This window comes from Oncorhynchus clarkii, chromosome 4, assembly GCF_045791955.1.
Source record: "Oncorhynchus clarkii lewisi isolate Uvic-CL-2024 chromosome 4, UVic_Ocla_1.0, whole genome shotgun sequence".
Classification (NCBI taxonomy): domain Eukaryota; kingdom Metazoa; phylum Chordata; class Actinopteri; order Salmoniformes; family Salmonidae; genus Oncorhynchus; species Oncorhynchus clarkii.
In genome coordinates this window covers 78,905,956-78,923,444 of record NC_092150.1, presented here as the reverse complement: position 1 = coordinate 78,923,444, position 17,489 = coordinate 78,905,956, and the positions used below count along the sequence as shown (strand labels likewise).

Sequence of the window (17,489 nt, the reverse complement as noted above, 5' to 3'; positions counted from 1 at the left end):
ATGATTCACTGTAAACGTGGGTGTTTTAACCAGTGCATGCGTTCAGGACAGCTACTATGATTCACTGTAAACGTGGGTGTTTTAACCAGTGCATGCATTCAGGACAACTACTATGATTCACTGTAAACATGGGTGTTTTAACCAGTGCATGCATTCAGGACAACTTTGATCTCAGTTTCCAGGTAAGCCAGAGCTATTAAAGAACTGAAGTTGAAATATTCATGGCTGATGTTTCCGAAGCAGACTCATGGGCCATCATGTGCCAACAAGGACTGGTTGTTCTCAACTGTGTGGGGCCAGTTATAATGAGTGTTGTTGTTGTTGAGACCTGGGAGGAAGGAGGCGTCTGGTTGGCCTCTCACAGCTGTGGGCCTGAGTTGTCATTCGTCCAGACTCCCAAGGTACTCCTGTCCCCAATGATAATTGGAAAACTGTCGCTGCGCATTAAGCTTGTAAGGAATATGCTGACTATGTAGCTGTGTCCTGGGTACCTCAGTACATTACAGTAGACTCTGCTCTATCAGTATGTATGGACCATAATAATATGTTGGCAAAAGCAAAGATATGGGAATCATATAAGGAGATGATGGTATACTTTTGACTTTTGATAAGGTGATGATGAGTTGATGATTAACGCACACACACACACACACACACACACACACACACACACACACACACACACACGTACACGTACACGTAGTGCAACAATGAAAGCAGGTGATACTCGCGACTGGCGACTTGCAGGCACCAAGGCCCAGCGTGATGACTCAATCACACTTTATGACATTGTTTTGAGGTCTGAGCATCACGTCGGGGTCACCACTTACTGTAGTGAGGTATTATTGGATATATATGATATTATAAATATCTCATATGCGACCCGGAATAAGACTTTGCAATTAGCCTATTCAAATGTTTACCTGACTCCATAAAGATGATTTAGCATCATGCAAGAGACCATAGTGGGTCGGCAGGGTAGCCTAGTGGTTAGAGTGTTGGACTAGTAACCGGAAGGTTGCCAGTTCAAACCCCCGAGCTGACAAGGTACAAATCTGTTGTTCTACCCCTGAACAGGCAGTTAACCCACAGGCAGATCATTTGAAAATAAGAATTTGTTCTTAACTGACTTGGTAAAATAATAATAAAAATAGTTGAGTTACACTAATAGGCTATCAAGAAATGTTGGGGAATGGAATTCTGAATACAATTTCATTACTTTGTAAAATGAATGATTACATTCACAAGGCAGAATGCTTAATCTACAATGCATTAAAGGCATTATTCTAAGCATGATCAGAGAGGGAGAGAGAGAGTGCCATGGCCCATAGCTTATGGGAGAGAGAGAGTGCCATGGCCCATAGCTTATGGGAGAGAGAGAGTGCCATGGCCCATAGCTTATGGGAGAGAGAGAGTGCCATGGCCCATAGCTTATGGGAGAGAGAGAGTGCCATGGCCCATAGCTTATGGGAGAGAGAGTGTGCCATGGCCCATATGGGAGAGATTCACCAGCGCAGATAAGTTTGCATTCAAAATATGAGTAGTTGACCAATAGCATTACTGTAAAATTAACCTTGAATCAGATATCAGACCTGTAAAGACAACCTTTGCTCGATTGGCATAGTGTTTGAATGGTAGTTTGTATGGTAGTGTTGTGTTAAGGTCCATAGTTCCTGGAGAGAATGCATCTGGACCACCTCAGCAGAGCGGTGTGATTGGCAGCTGTGGATTTGACTCCATCCCAGCTGACATGAGCATCCTGTACACCAGGGACCAGTTTAAAAAGGTAGAGAGCTGCACTGTTAGTTGTGTTCGTGAATATTTTTATTTATGTCTGCGTGTTTGTACCGGCAGCCATCTGTGAAGAATTGACAATTCCACTTCTCAGACGTATTTTTGCTTTTGACATTGAATTTTCAGGCTCTTTTTTTATTCCTGTTGTTTTTCCTGTTATCAATTATGAATTACAGCACCATTTTGGCAAAGAAGATGTTTTTGTTTTTAGCTGCATTTCAAACAGGCACTATGAACTCACTGCATCAGTACTCTTGTTGGTTTCCAATGAGGTTTCTATCTGTGTACTAGTTCAGTCTTTCCTTCAGCAAAGGACACATAATAACTCTGTGTCATATCTGTTACAGTTTTTTTCGATTGCTAAACGACAGTGGACACAACTGGAGTCACATGTGCAAAACTCTAACTACAGTCTGCACAGCAGCAGTTCATGTGGACCAAACTCTAGTTCGTTTTTCATTGCTTGAACACAGTTTTCAAAACTCTACACACTTATCCCATGACTTTAACCACAACCTGCACAACACTGTGGATTTACAGCACTTTGTTCAAATGCTAACACACTGCTGTCAAAACTGTGAACCACACATTCAAAACGGAATAGATTTCAGCCTTGTGCCTTTCAAACACTGCTGATTGCAATTTCAGCTGAAAGGCTAAGCAAGTGTCTTGTTTTAGACTTGTTAGTGAACACACACACATATTACAGTATATATAGGTAGAGCTCAGAAAGACTCATTTTGGAAATGGAACAAGGAAGATGGGTTCGTGGAGGGAGAAGGGTGGCAGGGAGAGGGCGGATGCGTGGAGGAAGACAAAGAAGACAAAGAGCTGTTATTTCAGATGAAATAAGGGATACACTTATAGACCATGTCGTGAACCATGGTCTCTCATTGAGAGAGGCAGGGTTGAGGGTACAACCCAATCTGCAAAGATCCACAGTGGCATCTGTAATCCGAATTGTCCATCATGCAAACAGGTGAGAGTTACATCCTTACAGTAAATGAAAACATTACAGGAATCTATTTTGTATTGCAATTATAGAATATTTACACAGATATATATTACAGTCAGTTTGACTGTAAAATATATTTTTACAACATGACCCAATGGCTGCCCCCAACAGGGGGAAGAGGAAAAATATTTTCAGATGCGCAGGAAAATGCTATTGTTGACATGGTTGTTGTCAACAATGCAATAAAACTGTGGGAGATTCAAGATAGAGTGCTGGCTGATAATGATATATTTGAAAATGTTAATTCTGTCAGCACAACAACTATTGCTTGAGTCCTAAAGAAACACCAAGTTACAATGAAACAGTTATACACTGTACCGTTCGAGAGAAACAGTGAACGGGTAAAAGAGCAAAGATACCAATATGTCCAGGTAAGACGTCTGAGGTTACGTACACAGCTATACAAAATATTTACAGTAAAAAAAAACAACTAGCATTTCTACAGTAAAACTGTGCACTTACTGTTTTTCAGAGAGTAATGGAGGTGGAAGCACTGGAAAGACCACATTCATTTGTATTTATCGATGAAGTTGGATTTAACCTTGCCAAAACACAGCACAGAGGAAGGAATGTTATAGGTCAAAGGGCCACTGTGGAGGTTCCAGACCAAAGGGGGGGAAATATCACCATGTGTGCTGCAATGGCCAATGATGGTTTGCTTCTCAACACACAACTCATTGGCCCATACAACACAGAAAGGCTTATAGCTTTCCTATAACAGCTCTATGCTCAGCTAGTGCCAGCAGAACAGGGGGAGCCAGTAAGAAACCCCCTAACGTTGCTTTTCACCACTCTGCAGCTGTCACAGATTGGTTTGCAGCACATCACAGATTTATGGTTTTGTACCTGCCTGCATATTCACCCTTCCTCAACCCAATAGAGGAGTTTTTCTCTGCCTGGAGGTGGAAAGTGTTTGGTCACCACCCACATGACCAAATGTCTCTTTTGGAAGCCATGTGTGCCGGATGTGAGGACACGAGTCCAGAGGACTGCCAGGGATGGATAAGGCACTCCAGAAGGTTCTTCCCCAGGTGCATGGCAAGAGAAACATTAGATGTGATGTTGAAGAAAACCTGTGGCCTGATGCTAGAGAGAGGCAGGATTAGCCCCTCAATTATTTGTTCGAATTACAGTATGTACTTTTAGTTTCTACCTTTTTTTTCTCATTACTGTAATTCCGTAAATTACTACAGACTATTGAAGCAAACTGCTAATTTTCATTTACCTTAAAGAATTGTTATGTTCTAAAAATGTTAATAAATCATGTGAAAGAATGTCACTCTTTTCTTTGAAGAAAATATTACTTTGTATGAAGTCACTGAAATTGTTCAAACTGTAAAGATGAAAAGTTTGTATTTTCTGTATTGGTGTTTGATGCTAGTGTTTTTACTCTCAGTGTGTTCTGAGTGACAGTGTGTGTTATCTCAGTGAGGGTTGTGCATAGTGTTTGGCTGCACTGAGCGTGTTTTGAGCCATGTGTTAAGAGTTGTGTTGCTTGGAATGAGTTTTGTAGGTGATGTGAACTGTTTAGCTCAGGTGACTGTTGGTAGTGCAGACTGTAGTTAGAGTTTTGCACATGTGACTCCAGTTGTGCCCACTGTCGTTTAGCAATCGAAAAAAACTGTAATAGGAACACTGACAGCTGTGTGGTAGACAGCTCTCACTTCCTGTTTCCTACAGATGCATTATGGGAAATGCAGTCTTACGTTAAAGTATTTAAAGTTCACTTAAAAATCAAAGCTTGTAAGCTGTTTTTAGATCTAATGTTGAGATGAGTCCAAGGTCCACATCATATTTTGTAGATCCAGCTATTTGCCTGAAAGAAAACGAACTATAGGCACCGTCTATTTCATAATTTCATTCGACACAACAAATGGCATGAGATGTGGTCTCATAAACCACTTTTGAGGTCTGAAAATATCAGCCAAACTTTCGTTTAGGGGTGGACTATCCCTTAAAAATATGTTTGTTGCCATGGTGAATTCTGACAGACTGAATTTTTGAAGTGAAATATCTCTTTAACAGTTTGTTGTGATGGTGACTTGGCTAAAGAGATGTTCCTTCCTTCCCTGTAGGGAGGCTGTGACATGGAAGTCAGCCATCTACGGCTTTGCAGACAGCGGCTCCCTGAGAAAGCTGAGGAAGAAATTTGACCACCAACCTCTCCCCATTGTAGGAGCCAAAGTCAAGAAGAGGTATTGGCAGATCTCTGATTTACAGACTGTCTGTGTTCACTGCATTCCCATTCAAAGTAATGTCATTTTATTGGTATGGGACAGTCGGTTCTTGGCAATGCTGAGGTGGATTTAGAGGACAAGTCTATAGATGAACAGATGAAATTAGATGAAATTAGTTAATGGCATCTGTCGGTGTTGAATTCTGTGGGTGATGGTGCAAATCGAGAGTGCATTTGGAAGTACAATGACCGTGTGTGTGTGTGTGTGTGTGTGTGTGTGTGCGTATGCCTGTGCATGTGCGTGTGTATGTGTGTGTGTATGTGTGTGTGTGTGTGTGTGTGTGTGTATTCCTCAGGGCTAGCCTGTTCATCAGTAAGCAGATTGTCCAGCATGCCATATCCTTCATTGGCTCAGACCCATGGGTGGTCAAGAGATCCCAGCGCTTCCTGTAGAAGGAGGAGTCAACGTTAAGATGTAACACAACAACAAACCTTGACCCTCTGGACCTGACCGTGTCTGCCTGCATTCAATTACTCAATAATGCTACATTGTTGTCTTGCTGATGAGTAGCTGTTTTGACCAGATTTACCAAAGCAGAAATGGACTGGTAACCTGGCTACCCCTTCTTTAGCCAGGATTTTATCCATCATGGCTACCCAACCTACTCAATACCATGCCCACTGTTCAAGCCCATCTACTGCTGCGTACTGTACCCACTTAGGTAGGTGGTCCTCTGTAGCTCAGTTGGTCCAGTATGGTGCTTGCAGCGCCAGGTTAGTGTGTTTGATTCCCGGGACCACCTAGTATCTAAAATGTATGCACGCATGACTGGAATGCATGTGCTAAAAGTGTGTATTATATTATAGGTAGAACTCCTGCCATGTCCATAGTCTACCTCAGTATCTTCAACTCTCTCCCCTTCCCTGCTTTCACTACAGCCAATTAGGTTAAGCAACAGCGACCGTCCACATATTTTTTAAATTACTAGCTTCTGATGAAACTACTGTTTCTGGTGAAGCCTCATTTACTCACAAACATCCAATGTGGAGAGAAAAAAGATTGTAAACAACCCGTGTCTTTCTTCATGTGGAGAGAGCTAGATGATAATGAGTCATACAGCAGTCTCAAGTGATTCATCATATTTCTCTCCTCATTATGTCTGTGGAGTGTCTCAACACTGGTTCTGGACAACAATGCTGCAGTAGGGAATATAATGCCTGTGATGTGTCCTACCTCTACTGTACCTTTCACCTGGCATCAGTAGCTTACAGGAACATACACGTGTTAAATGTTATTCATATATATTTTCTCCCTCTCCTCTCCTCTCCTCTCCTCTCCTCTCCTCTCCTCTCCTCTCCTCTCCTCTCCTCTCCTCTCCTCTCCTCTCCTCTCTCTCCCTCCCATCCTCTCTTTCCCTCCCTCTCCCTCCCTCTCCCTCTCTCTCTCTCTCTCTCTCTCTCTCTCTCTCTCTCTCTCTCTCCCTCCCCCATTCTCTCTTTCCCTCCCTCTCTCTCTCCCATTCTCTCTTTCCCTCCCTCCCACTCCCTCCCTCTCTCTCTCCCATTCTCTCTTTCCCTCCCTCTCTCTCTCTCTCTCTCTCTCTCTCTCATTCTCCCTCCTTCCCTCTCCTCCCTCCCCAGGTTCAGTACTCTGTGCATGTAGGTGTTGGTGGCGTCTGGTGATGTTCTGTGGATGTCCTGCTGCTGTTTTGGTTCTTTGGGAAGTTCGGCCCTGGAAAGATGCTCCTATACTCTACATAGTGCACTACTTCTGACCAGGGCCTAACACCCTATTCATTACAGTACATAGTGCACTACTTCTGACCTGGGCCTAACACCCTATTCATTACAGTACATAGTGCACTAGAGTCCATATTGGCACATACAGTGTATTTTTCCACATTAGATGTGTGTGGTAATTAGCTTAATCAGGAAGCTTGGTTACCAATCTTGTAAAAGAAAGGGACAGTCACAGTTGGTTGGCCATATTAAGGGCAGTGAAAGAAGGGCAGAGTAGAGAGACGAGACAAATGAATAGCCTCCTCTTCATTGAACTGTGAGCCCCTCGCTGAGCTAACCTCTATAGCTGTCAGATCTGTGTGAATATAGCACACAGTTACTGTACTGGAAAACGATAACAAGAAGAAATGATCTGTATTGGACATTAAGGTAATGAGCTAAATTTTCCAGTTAATTGGTTGATTTTTCTGCTCCTCAGTTTCCAGAGTTCTCCTTTGGCGTGCTCACCAAGGCTGGACCCAGCAGGAAGCAGGCCCTGTAGTCGACTCAGGCCTGATGAGACATTTATATGAATGGTCCAGTCAGCCATGTGTCTAGTGAGAAGAACCGCCATACATGTTTTATGCTTATTCAAGTTTTGGATGCAGGTATCGTTGATTAGATAAGTATAAACATATTTCATTCATTATTATTTAAAATAAGGCACTGTATTCATTTGATCAGTTTATGGAAGTGGAGGCTAGCAGTCACAACTTTGAGTGCTCCTTGTCACTGCTCCCTCACCTCTAACAGATGGAGTGAAGATCTTTCAGTCTAATGATTTTCAGGTATGGTTATGCTGAGGCTCTGTACCCCTCTCAGGGAACACCCAACGCTAGGATCTGTACCCAGAAACATGGAGCAGGTTGGCTCAGTCTCTGGTTGATGTGTTGGTTTGGTTTGCTAGTAATGCAGGCCAGGGTTGTGTCTGTCCACTGTCCACAGTTTTTTGCTCATTCTTATCTACGTCTTGATTATCATTGGTACACATAATTTGTGTTGATTTACTATGTTGACTTTGATTGGTCCACAGAGCCTGGCCATGTAGCCACGCCTGTCGCTATGGTACAGGCAGCTATCACCATTCTGAATGAACCACAATTCCTTCCTATCAAGTCTCTCTCTCTCATGACATTGTGAAGGTAGATACACGATAATGTAAACAGATACAGGAGCGAGAACTAAACCCCGTGCTGTGGTTGACAGAGGAGGAGTTTACATGCAGTCCAGGAGCCGCGTTTGCCAGGACCACTCTCATCAACCGCCTCAGCAGACATGGCCTCGTCTTCTCAGTGAAGAGATTTTAAAGAGAAATGGCACCCTATTTGCTATAGAGTAGTGCACTCTGTAGGGAATCGGGTGCCGTTTGTGACATAGCCAGGGTCTGAGAAAAGGACTCCTGTTACCAATCCCAAATGGACTCCCACAACTAGGGTCCCACAACTAGGGTCCCACAACTAGGGTCCCACAACTAGGACCTATGACTTTTGTTTGGCTGCTAAATTCTGGCGCATTTCCTGCTTCTGGTGGTGGGGGCGTTTCTTGTCGATCTGAGAGGTTTGATTTGGACTGTTTATTTTGTTTTGCAATATTGAAATAGGTGATAGCTCCACTTAGCCCTGTGATGGGCTAATTATGTTCATCATGCTGCTGACACACCCATCCAGTCCATCTAGGTCCACGTGAAGTTCCATTGGGTCGAGGTGAGTGGGTGCTGAGCAATACTCAAACCCCCATCCCCCCTAGTCCCAACAGCTCTCCGTGTATCGAGAGCTTTACACAGTGACTGCTGTGGTCTATGCTAGATGAAATACTGGAAGTCAATATTAGGCCAAATGGACAAACCTCATCCACTTAAAGTAGAGTATCTGGCTCCCCTCAAGGCTGTAAGATTGATGGAATGCAATTTTTATCAGGCTAATGGGGACTGGCATCCAGACAGGTGGCCAAATTGTTACCATTCTAGTCTAATGTCCGTATATCTCTCTCATGTCCCAGTTGAACTGTCCTTTTATGGCTTTTGACCTGATTGTTGTAGAGCGATGTCAGAAGTGTCAGTCAATTCATCAGTGGGTTTCAAATGAATTGTCTGCAAGTGACTTCTATGAGAACTGTTGCTGTGTAAGTAAGTGTCCTTGACCCAGATTACAGCTCTATACTTCACAATGGGATTTAGTGAAGTAGAGGAGTCTATGGGCTGTTGTGTGGTCTTATAACCAAGAGTGGACTGTAGACAATAGGTCTTCATTCTGTGTGTTAAATCACATCTGAATACACATATTCGGCCCACTGTGTGTGTGAGTGAGTGAGTGAGTGTGTGTGTGTGTGTGTGTGTGTGTGTGTGTGTGTGTGTGTGTGTGTGTGTGTGTGTGTGTGTGTGTGTGCCAGTGATTAATAAATGTGGTGATACTTGATTTTTGTTTTATAGAAAAAGAACAAGCAAGCAGTACACAATGCCCGGTACACATATAAACACACACATATGGTAACCTGAAAATGTAACGACAAAATTCACCTCAGACTGGTCAACCTAAACCATGTTTGCAACTGCAGTCAAACAACGCCCATCACTACATGCAGAACCCAACCTTCCCCACTAGGTGGTGGTGTTTCTCTCACTCCACATTCCCTTCCCATGTCCCAAATATTTACACGCCACCAACTAACTAAGCTGACAGTAGAGGTCATTCGGAGGCACGTAATTAAAAGGTCATGTATACACTTTTAGACACAATGAATGGAGGAGGATGGGAGGGAGGGGGAGGGAGGAGGGGAGGCGGGGGTTATCGTGGGTAGCAGATGTGGTTATGTGAATAGGGAGGAGGACCAAGGTTGGAGGGACCTGGAAGGCATCGTCTGTCTGTAGACTGTGACTCAGCCTCCATTCCCTCTTCAGCTCTGTCTTTCCCCTCCCCCACCACAACAGCTCTGTTAGGAGAGCATCACAGACAGAGAGAGACAGAGACAGAGAGAGACAGAGACAGAGAGAGACAGAGAAGGAGAGAGAAGGAGAACGAAGGAGAAAGGAGAGGGAGAGGGAGAGAGGTGTCCTAGTTGTAGCTATGCAGAGGGAAATAGACAGGCTCTTTCATTGATAAAACTGCGGGAGGGTAATTTCTATGTTAAGTAGCAGTTAAGTACAGGGTGTATAGCATAGCTAAGAGCGTAGCTAAGAGCCTTGCAAGGTGCACTTCTTCCCTGTCTGCATGTGACTGAGACAGGGAGGAAGGGAGAGAGAGAGGAGAATGCAGTGGTTTCCCTATGCGTATAGTCTACAGGAGCCCCACCCCTCTCCTACCCTCCCTCTTCTCCCCTCCTTTCTCTCCTCTGCATCCTACCATTGTGGATGTGTTGTTATTCATTCCACCTCCCCCACATTAGCCTCTTCCCTCTTCAATTCCTCTCCTCTCCTTTCCACAAATTATCCCTCATCTCTCCCTCTTTCCTCTCCTCTCCTGTCCACTCCTCACTCCCTCTTTCCTCTCCTCACTCCCTTCCTCTTTCCTCTCCTCTCTCCCTTCCTCTTTCCTCTCCTCTCTCCCTTCCTCTCCTCTCCTCTCCTGTCCACTCCTCACTCCCTTCACCTCTCCTCTCCTCTCCTCTCCTCTCGTCTCTCACTCTTCTCCCCGTCTTGTCTCCTCTTTACCTCTCATTTGCTCTCTCCTACTCTCTCTCTCCATCTCCTCTCTTATCCTCTCTTCTCCTTCCTTCATCTAACTGATCCCTCCATCAGTCCCTCACACAGCACACAGACTCCACCCTAGCAGTCAGACAAACGCAGGATGCTTATAATGGGCTGCAGAGCAAAACCCCTATCAGCCCCACAGATCCCGATTTCACTCAATTTATTTGACTCTTTCTCTTTGACACGCACTCTCTCTTTCCCTCCTTCTCTCAATCTATACCTCTCTTGTTGTCTCTATGATCCTATTGTTCCCCTCCCTCTCTCAATCTATACCTCTCTTGCTGTCTCTATGATCCCATCGTTCCTCTCTCAATCTATACCTCTCTTGCTGTCTCTATGATCCCATCGTTCCTCTCTCAATCTATACCTCTCTTGCTGTCTCTATGATCCCATCGTTCCTCTCTCAATCTATACCTCTCTTGCTGTCTCTATGATCCTATCGTTCCTCTCTCAATCTATACCTCTCTTGCTGTCTCTATGATCCTATCGTTCCTCTCTCAATCTATACCTCTCTTGCTGTCTCTATGATCCTATCGTTCCTCTCCCTCTCTCAATCTATACCTCTCTTGCTGTCTCTATGATCCTATCGTTCCTCTCTCAATCTATACCTCTCTTGCTGTCTCTATGATCCTATCGTTCCTCTCTCAATCTATACCTCTCTTGCTGTCGCTATGATCGTATCGTTCCTCTCTCAATCTATACCTCTCTTGCTGTCTCTATGATCCTATTGTTCCCCTCCCTCTCTCAATCTATACCTCTCTTGTTGTCTCTATGATCCTATCGTTCCCCTCCCTCTCTCAATCTATACCTCTCTTGCTGTCTCTATGATCCTATCCTTCCCCTCCCTCTCTCAATCTATACCTCTCTTGCTGTCTCTATGATCCTATCGTTCCCCTCCCTCTCTCAATCTATACCTCTCTTGCTGTCTCTATGATCCTATTGTTCCCCTCCCTCTCTCAATCTATACCTCTCTTGCTGTCTCTATGATCCTATCCTTCCCCTCCCTCTCTCAATCTATACCTCTCTTGCTGTCGCTATGATCCTATCGTTCCTCTCTCAATCTATACCTCTCTTGTTCTCTCAATCTATACCTCTCTTGTTGTCTCTATGATCCTATTGTTTCCCTCCCTCTCTCAATCTATACCTCTCTTGCTGTCTCTATGATCCTATCGTTCCTCTCTCAATCTATACCTCTCTTGCTGTCTCTATGATCCTATCGTTCCCCTCCCTCTCTCAATCTATACCTCTCTTGCTGTCTCTATGATCCTATTGTTCCCCTCCCTCTCTCAATCTATACCTCTCTTGCTGTCTCTATGATCCTATTGTTCCCCTCCCTCTCTCAATCTATACCTCTCTTGCTGTCTCTATGATCCTATCCTTCCCCTCCCTCTCTCAATCTATACCTCTCTTGCTGTCGCTATGATCCTATCGTTCCTCTCTCAATCTATACCTCTCTTGCTGTCTCTATGATCCTATCGTTCCACTCTCAATCTATACCTCTCTTGTTGTCTCTATGATCCTATTGTTCCCCTCCCTCTCTCAATCTATACCTCTCTTGCTGTCTCTATGATCCTATCGTTCCTCTCTCAATCTATACCTCTCTTGCTGTCGCTATGATCCTATCGTTCCTCTCTCAATCTATACCTCTCTTGCTGTCTCTATGATCCTATCGTTCCTCTCTCAATCTATACCTCTCTTGCTGTCTCTATGATCCTATCGTTCCTCTCTCAATCTATACCTCTCTTGCTGTCTCTATGATCCTATCGTTCCCCTCCCTCTCTCAATCTATACCTCTCTTGCTGTCTCTATGATCCTATTGTTCCCCTCCCTCTCTCAATCTATACCTCTCTTGCTGTCTCTATGATCCTATCCTTCCCCTCCCTCTCTCAATCTATACCTCTCTTGCTGTCGCTATGATCCTATCGTTCCTCTCTCAATCTATACCTCTCTTGCTGTCTCTATGATCCTATCGTTCCTCTCTCAATCTATACCTCTCTTGCTGTCTCTATGATCCTATCGTTTCCCTCCCTCTCTCAATCTATACCTCTCTTGCTGTCTCTATGATCCTATCGTTCCTCTCTCAATCTATACCTCTCTTGCTGTCTCTATGATCCTATTGTTCCTCTCTCAATCTATACCTCTCTTGCTGTCTCTATGATCCTATCGTTCCCCTCCCTCTCTCAATCTATACCTCTCTTGCTGTCTCTATGATCATATCGTTCCCCTCCCTCTCTCAATCTATACCTCTCTTGCTGTCTCTATGATCCTATCGTTCCCCTCCCTCTCTCAATCTATACCTCTCTTGTTGTCTCTATGATCCCATCGTTCCTCTCTCAATCTATACCTCTCTTGCTGTCTCTATGATCCTATCGTTCCTCTCCCTTTCTCAATCTATACCTCTCTTGCTGTCTCTCCCTCTCTTACATTCCCTCAATGTGTGTATCTCTCTCTCTCTCTCTCCCCCTGTCCTCTCTCTCTCTCCCTGTCCTCTCTCTCTCTCTCTCTCTCCCTGTCCTCTCTCTTTCCCCCTGTCCCCTCTCTCTTTCTCTCTGTCCTCTCTCTCTCTCTCTCCCTGTCCTCTCTCTCTCTATCCCTCCCTCTCTTACATTCCCTCAATGTGTGTATCTCTCTCGCTGTCCTCTCTCTCTTTCTCCCCCCTGTCCTCTCTCTCTCTCTCCCTCCCCCTGTCCTCTCTCTCTCTCTCTCCCTGTCCTCTCTCTCTTTCTCCCTGTCTGCGCTCTCTCTCTCTCTCTCTCTCTCTCTCTCTCTCTCTCTCTCTCTCTTTCTGTCTGTCTCTCTCTCTCTCTCTCTCTCTGTCCTCTCTCTATCTCTGTCCTGTTTCCTCTCTTTCTTTCTCCCTTTCTTTCTTTCTTTCTTTCTTTCTTTTTTTCTCTCTCCCCTTTAGAGGACTGTTGTTTCTCTCTGTAGGAGAATGTGTCGTGTTCCAATAGCAGCAGCACAGCCCAGTCCTTACATAACCCTCCTTCCATTCCTCCCCTCCTCCCTCCCTCCCTCACTCTCACTCTGCCCTGCCCGGCTGTAAGAACAGCTCTGTTAGATTGCATTACACTGTGAGCAGTTCTACTTCTACAAGGGCTGCTCAGATGTGATCGTCGCTGTAGCCTGCTTGCAAGGACAGCCTGAATACATTTAGGGAGACAGATATAGCCCCTGTAAATGAGAAGGAGTGCTATCAAGTCAGGCAGGCAGATAGGGAGAGGAATGAAAATAGAGAGAATAGGGGGATGAGGGTATAGAAGATGAGGGAGTGAACGTGTCAGATGTTGAGAGATCCACAGTGGGTTCTGAGTGTGTGTAGAATAAATAATTAGATAGGTAGACAGCCAGGGATGGGGAACATGAGGTGACAGATTCCGTGGGAGACAGTGTATGGGGGATGCCAAACACTGAAGAAGATATGATTCTAGGGAAGAGGCTAATTTTCAGTACTGTTTGGGACAAGACACATCTCTATCATAAAACACCAAATTCTTTAATTACCTGCTAGTAGCCATCAGCACCAGGACACACTGGGTGGTGTATCCATCAGACAGACAGAGAGAAGGGGAGAGAGAGAGAGAGAGAGAGAGAGAGAGAGAGAGAGTGAGAGAGAGAACATGTCATGTGTCTTCTCTGTCAGGTTGAGACTGGTCTACCACCATTGTTTTAATGTGTTATTATTGTTGTTGTAGTTGCTGTTAATGGTAATCACATTTCAACTACTACTATTATTGCTGTTGGTCCCTCCAATTAAAATATAGTTTTATATATGTATACTTTGTCAATAAAGTCAATTGAATTGAGAGAGAGAGACAGGGAGAGAGAAAGGGGGGAGCAGGATGTCTGTAATAACCTCACACCCTGGATGTAGACGGCACACAGTACCAGACAGGAGCTGCTGAAAGGAAGAGGTCAGCAATGTTCCACTGCAGGGAGGGCACTTGTCATTCACCACACACACATACACACACACACACCCATCCATTTTACAACCTCGCAACCCCATTACACACAGTCACTCATATGTTATACTTCAGCCATACAACAGTCACTCATATGTTTTTCTTCAGCCATACATCTGTCACTAATATGTTATACTTCAGCCATACATCTGTCACTCATATGTTATACTTCAGCCATACATCTGTCACTCTTATGTTATACTTCAGCCATACATCTGTCACTCTTATGTTATACTTCAGCCATACATCTGTCACTCATATGTTATACTTCAGCCATACATCTGTCACTCTTATGTTATACTTCAGCCATACATCTGTCACTCTTATGTTATACTTCAGCCATACATCTGTCACTCATATGTTATACTTCAGCCATACATCTGTCACTCTTATGTTATACTTCAGCCATACATCTGTCACTCTTATGTTATACTTCAGCCATACAATTCTCTATATATTCTCTGAAAACCACATACTAAGACAGCAACATTACCCTATAATTTACTGTGTTTAAGTGATCACGACCCACAGTCACGATGCAGGGAGCATCCAAGCTGTAAATGGCACTGGGTGCATCCCAAATGGCACCCTAGTCCCTATTTAGTGCACTAGCTTGAACCAGGGCCCACAGGGTAGTGCATTATATAATGTATAAGGTGCCATTTGGAACGCAGTGAGGGGACTGGAGGAGGGCTTGTTTACTGGTGGGTAGCACTTTACTTTATGCTATTTATTTATTTATTTAAGAAATTACGTGATCAAATGGTCAAATGGTAATTACACATCTATTGCACAGGCACCACAACCATTTGCATAGAATGCAGCGGGGGCCGGTGCCGTTTAAGATAAGGGAGGAAGATTAAAAAAATTATGAGCATGGCCTTATTTTTATTACAGCATATAGGATAATAATTAATAATTTGCCTGTTTTGCATGTTATTTTGGCATTAATACGTGCCACATATCAGTGTGCAAACAATGTAAAAATAAATAAACAGTGAGTGGTTTGGAAGGAATCAGTGGCTAACTGCAAACATTGCAAAGCAATCACAAGCATTTCGCTACACTCGCAATAACATCTGCTAACCATGTGTATGTGACCAATAAAATTTGATTTGACTATTTTGCTTCGCATGATGTAAGGTGGAGAGGGTGTGTGGTCCAAGTCTGGTTTTAAGGGTATCTTTTCTAATCTTAAAAGGATAAACATTCACACCATGGTCCAGAAAAGCTTGAATACATTGGCCATGCTGTCAATCCAGCATGACTTCTGCCGAGTTCAAAACAACTGGAAACTCAGAACTGGGAAATCTCAGACTTCAGTGAGTTCAAGACAACTGGGAACTAAGAAACAAACGAGCTTTGACTGGGAAAACACGTCATCCAACTCGGAATTCCAAGTTGGGAACTATGCCCTCTTTCGTGAGCTCCGACCTGAAGATCCCTGACAAAAATTTGATGACACAGTTGCCCACAAGAAGGACCGCTGCGCCACCTTCCTGTTCAAGTAAGCACAACGGTGAGTACAAACATGTCTTGTATGCTGCTGCATAAAGGATGTAATATACCAGGGAGATATGTTACTGTAGCTAAGAAAGTAATACTAAGTGTATGTTGTGTAGTAAGCTGTTAGTAGCTCATGTGCCTCACCCTAATAATTTGGTCCCTTCCCCCTCATAACTTAGCCGACTGTTCTGACTTGGTGGTCCACATGTAGCCTATAGTCTGTTTTAGAGAAATGTCATCATCGAATATTGTAAGAGCTTTCATTGTCTGCTTATATGCCCCTTTTATTTATCCTACGGTTCTGACTTGGTGTACAGGGAGAATACTGCAAGAATGGCCGATGTTCTGAATTCTGTCACAGTACATTTCAAAAGTGCTGAACAAATAGTTATTGTCTACGTCCGTCTTAGCTCGCTCATCATTGTCTTCATCGAAATTACAGATTGCCTCTTATCAGCTCATTGTTCCCTAATGCCATAGTTTGTACATCTCAATTCTCAGCAGAAACCACATTTGTTTAAACAAGTCAGCTATGTTTTTTGTTTGTATATATTGTAGCAGGATCAAGGGTGTGGGGTTTCCACATCACCAAGTTAAATAACCAAACAGGCACCAGGAGCACTAATATAATGCAAAGGGGAAGTTTTAGGGATTTTGGAACACGGGGAAAGAAGGTGGAATTTATCAATCACCTCACAGTTCACAAGCCGTTCTCTTTGTCCGTTCCGTTTTCCAGGGGTAGTCCTCACACTCGGGTTCTCAGCCAATCCGATCTGGTAGACCAGGGGGGTAGTCCTCACACTCGGGTTCTCAGCCAATCCAATCTGGTACACCAGGGGGGTAGTCCTCTGTCGTGGAAATTTCCTCTATTTACCAAATCATGGTAGCAAACCACAACACAAGTCAGAGTTAGTTATCAAAGTCCATCTTTAATTATATGAGCTCTATCACAACCCTGTGACTCTCAGGAAATTCAGTGTATATCAATGAATTATCTGAGAGCCCCCCTACATTGCAACTGAGATCCTTTAATAGCAAAGAACACACATAGTCAGACAGCATAGACATAATAACTCGTTCAGCTTTGTCGCCTTACTCAAACCCTAGAACCATAAACCAATCCTCCATATCAACAGGCATATATCAAATTGTCATTTAGATACAACCAACTCTAAATACAACCAATCCTGGACAAGCTCACGGAGAGGATAGAATGATTCCAGACACTGCCATCCTCCTTTCCCCGATGGAAAAGTAGGGAGTGACTGGCACACAGACACAGTGGAGCAAAAGATATGTTTACACATGATGACACATTGACCTCTCCCCTCTCTGCGGCCCATGCAACTTAGTCTTGACATAGAACAGATACTGCAATCCTGCCACAGTATTATACAAAAATAACATTCTTGATGAGAAGTAACTTACAAACATATGATGAATATGAAACATCTTACCTATGTTACCCACCAATTCTGATTATTCCCCAACACCTCACACTCAGCCTCACACTCAGCCAATCCGGTCTGGTACACCAGGGGGGTAGTCCTCACACTCGGGTTCTCAGCCAAT

The 17,489-nt window shown here is 43.9% G+C and overlaps 1 pseudogene; it reads left to right on the top strand.

Moving 5' to 3' along the window:
* The first annotated feature begins 221 nt into the window (after nucleotides 1-221).
* On the top strand, nucleotides 222-8,071 carry LOC139408057 (saccharopine dehydrogenase-like oxidoreductase; annotated as a pseudogene).
* Nucleotides 8,072-17,489: the final 9,418 nt, after the last annotated feature.